Consider the following 4,318-nt stretch of genomic DNA (forward strand, 5'->3'; position numbering starts at 1 on the left):
GTGTGTGTGTGTGTGTGTGTCTGTGTGTGTCTGTGTGTGTGTGTGTGTGTGTGTGTGTGTGTGTGTGTGTGTGTGTGTGTGTGTGTGTGTGTGTCTGTGTGTGTCTGTGTCTGTGTCTGTGTGTGTCTGTGTCTGTGTGTGTGTGTGTGTGTGTGTGTGTGTGTGTTTGTGCTTGTGTGTGTGTGTGTGTGTGTGTGTGTGTGTGTGTGTGTGTGTGTGTGTGTGTGTGTGTGTGTGTGTGTGTGTGTGTGTGTGTGTGTGTGTGTGTGTGTGTGTGTGTGTGTGTCTGTGTGTGTGTGTGTATGTGTGTGTGTCTGTGTGTGTGTGTCTCTGTGTGTGTCTGTGTGTGTGTGTGTGTGTGTCTGTGTGTGTGTGTGTGTATGTGTGTGTGTCTGTGTTGTGTGTGTCTCTGTGTGTCGTGTGTGTGTGTGTGTGTGTGTGTCTGTGTATGTGTGTGTGTGTGTTTCTGTGTTTGTGTCTGTGTGTGTGTGTCTGTGTGTGTGTGTGCGTGTGTGTGTGAGGTGTGTGTCTGTGTGTGTGTGTCTCTGTGTGTCTGTGTGTGTGTGTGTGTCTCTGTGTGTCTTGTGTGTATGAAGTGTGTGTGTGAGTGTGTGTGTGTGTGTGTGTGTGTGTGTGTGTGTGTGTGTGTGTGTGTGTGTGTGAGTGTGTGTCTGTGTGTGTGTGTGTGTGTGTGAGGTGTCTGTGTGTGTGTGTCTCTGTGTGTCTGTGTGTGTCTCTGTGTGTGTGATTGTGTGTGTGTGTGTGTCTGTGTGTGTGTGTGTGTCTCTGTGTCTGTGTGTGAGGAGTGTGTGTGTGAGTGTGTCTCTTGTGTGTCTGTGTGTGTGTCTCTGTGTGTCTGTGTGTTGGTGTGTGTCTCTGTGTTGATGCTGTGTGATGTTGAGTTTGGTGTTAGTATGTGTGTGTGTGATATGTGTGACGGCTGGTGTTTGTTTGTGTTGTATGTTTGTGTTAGTGTGGTGGGTGTTTTGATGATGTGTGTGTCTCTGGATGCTGTGTGTGTGTGTCGTGAGTGTGTGTGTGGTAGTGTTGCTGTGTCTGTGTGTGTGATGATGTGTGATGATGATGATGATGATTTTATGTCTCTGTGTTGTGTGTGATGATGATGATGTCTCTGTGTATGTGTGTGTGTGCTTGTGTTGATGGTGTGTGATGATGTCACCAGTGATGCTTGATGATGTGTGTGCTCAGTGGGTGTGTGTGTGTGTTGCGTGGTGTGTGTGTGATGATGCTGTGTCGCAGTGATGGTGGTGGTGATGATCCTATAGTGGTGGTGGTGGTGGTGGTGATGCTCGCCTGATGCTCTGTAGTGTGTGATGTGTGATGTGTGATGATGTGTGTTGATGATGATGTTGATGATGTTGTAGCGGCCCAAATCGATGGACCTGGAAGCTCTAAATAAAGGATTATAAAGAGCTTAAGGTGTACGAATAGACCAAACAGGCCTCTGGGATCAGTGGTCTCGAAAGGGATATTGATGAAACCGGCTACTGCGACCATGACGGAGCGTTCGATCTTTGGGGATCCGGTTTAGAGTGGGCTCTGTGACTATGACCCACACGGCGGGGACATGGAACAGGCTCAAAGAGGCGGCCAGCCTACGTGAGATCACTGGCTCTCTCGGTGAAGGCAGCCGGCTGAGGTGAGGATCGTGTTTACGTTCCTACAGGAGTTCAGCGGGCACGTTCTAACAACGGAAGCTTGGTTACTATGAGGATCTAAGAGAGACGGAGTTGAACGGAAAGGATGGATAACAAGATGTGCTGGCCGGAGAAAGGAATTATGTAATGTGCGTATGGACACATACCAGACATGACGCACACTATGGACATCGCAGGGTTAATAATAACCTTACTGTCTGGCAACCACACCGCCATCACCGGACAATACGCATGTCTGCAATACCGATATGCACATGCTACATGGAACTATCTGGACAGCAATGCATTCTGCCTGTGCGCTGCAATATATCTAACCGTGCAATACGCACGCTCTCCGTGCAATGCACGCTCTTCTGTTGTCCATCACCGCCAATACCTGTCACAATAACTGCAATACGCACTGGACGCAATGCGCACCGTTCCACAACGCTGCCTGTCACCGTTATGTGCCATCTGCACAATATGGTACTATCTGGACAATATGCCTGACAATGTCTGCCGACCTGTCTGCCGCTGTCTAGGACAATATATCTGCAACACTCGGATTATCCCGGTATGCCATTATCCTGGTGCAATGCAGCACCTTTGCTCGCTATGGTCACATGCAATATCAGCCGCATGCAGACGCATGCCATGTCTGCAATGCCGACAATATCTGGCGCTCTGCCTGTCTGCTCAATAACGCATGCAGCCGCAGCCGGACAAGTGCTACCGCTCATCCGTCTGCAAATCTGGAACTGTTCACAATACGCATGTCCTGCCGTTAAGCATCACCATCCTGCAATGGACAATGCATGCTGGCAATGTCGGCAGTCTGTCTGCATGCGTAATACCGCATGCATGCGCAATACCGGTTATACGCCAACACCGGACCGTAATGCGTGCATGCTATGCACGCACTTACCGGACTACGCATGCACTACGCATGCGCATACCGGACGTAATGCCGCAGTATGCGCATACCGGACGTAATGCGCATGCAATACACGCAGTCGCGGACAGCAATGCGCATTACGTATGCACGCATACGTACGTATGCACAGCCGGACCCGTACGTAATACGTATTACTTGCGCCGCCTGGACCGTAATGCCTGCAATGCGTATGCTTGCATGCGTAATGCGTACACGACCACGGACGTAATGCGCACGTACGTAATACGCATTACGTAATACGCACGTACGTATGCCACACGCATGCGTACGTCATGCCGCACGTAGCGCATGCACGAACGTACGGACGCATGCGTAGCGTACGTATGCGCACGCATACGTATGCGCATGCGTAATAATGCGCACATACATTACGTATGCGCATGCTATGCACACGTACGTATGCCGCATGCGTATGCGCAGCGTACCGTACGCATGCATGCATTATGCACGGATACGCATGCAGCACGATACATATGCGCACGTACCAGGGGACGTAATGCGCGCGTATGCACGTACGGACGTATGCTACACGTACGTATGCGCAGCAGCGCATGCGCATGCCGCATTACATGCGCATGCATGCGTATGCACGCATGCATGCGTATCATACATACGCACGTACGCAATACGCATGCAGCCGCATGCGTACATACCGCACAATACGCACGTACTACGCACGTACACTAGCCATCACTACACTATCTCTACACAATCTAATACGCATGCGTATGCACACGTACCGGACTACGTATGCGCCATGCACATACCGGACGTACGTATGCACCTGCAGCTACCTGTACGTTGCATACACACTCAGCGTATACGCACGTAATACCATACGGACGTACGTATGCGCGTACGTAGCGTACATGGACGCACGCCATGCACCTACATTACGTATGCACGCATGCAATAATGCACGCAGCCGTACGTATGCGCACGTGCATGCACGTACACGCATGCATATGCAGCTACGTATGCGCACACGTACGTATCACATACGCTAGCACATGCAGCATACGTATGCACATGCATATGCAGCGTCATACGCACGATACGTACATCAGCGTACACGCATGCATATACACGCACATGCATACGCACTACGGACGCATATGCTGCAGCGCTATGCACGTACGGATGCATGCATGCACACGTACGCTATGCACGTACGTATGCACGCATGCATATGCGCACATACGGACGTACGCATACGCACGTACGGACATATGCACGCAGCCTGGACGTACGCCATGCACCTGCACGTACGTATGCGCACATACCGGACATGCAGCGACATGTATACGCATACGGACGTACGTATGCACACACTACGGACATATGCAGTACGTACGCACACATACGCATGTGCAGTACGGACGCACATGCATGCGTATGCCGACATGCATACGCACGTACAACGTATGCACGCACGTACATATGCACGCATGACGTACGCATGCCACATACATATACACACGTACATACATGTACGCACGTACGTACACGTACACACGGCCTGGACAATACACACATGCAGCTGTACGCACGTACGTACGTATGCACGCATTACGGACATACATACGTATGCACGTACGTATGCACGTACGTATACGCACGTACGTACGTATGCACGTACGTATACGCATTACGTATGCGCACGTACGTACGTAATGCTCACGTACGTATGCAATGATGACGCGGG

The sequence above is a fragment of the Perca fluviatilis genome, chromosome 24 (genome assembly GCF_010015445.1).
Source record: "Perca fluviatilis chromosome 24, GENO_Pfluv_1.0, whole genome shotgun sequence".
In the NCBI taxonomy this organism is placed as follows: Eukaryota; Metazoa; Chordata; class Actinopteri; order Perciformes; family Percidae; genus Perca; species Perca fluviatilis.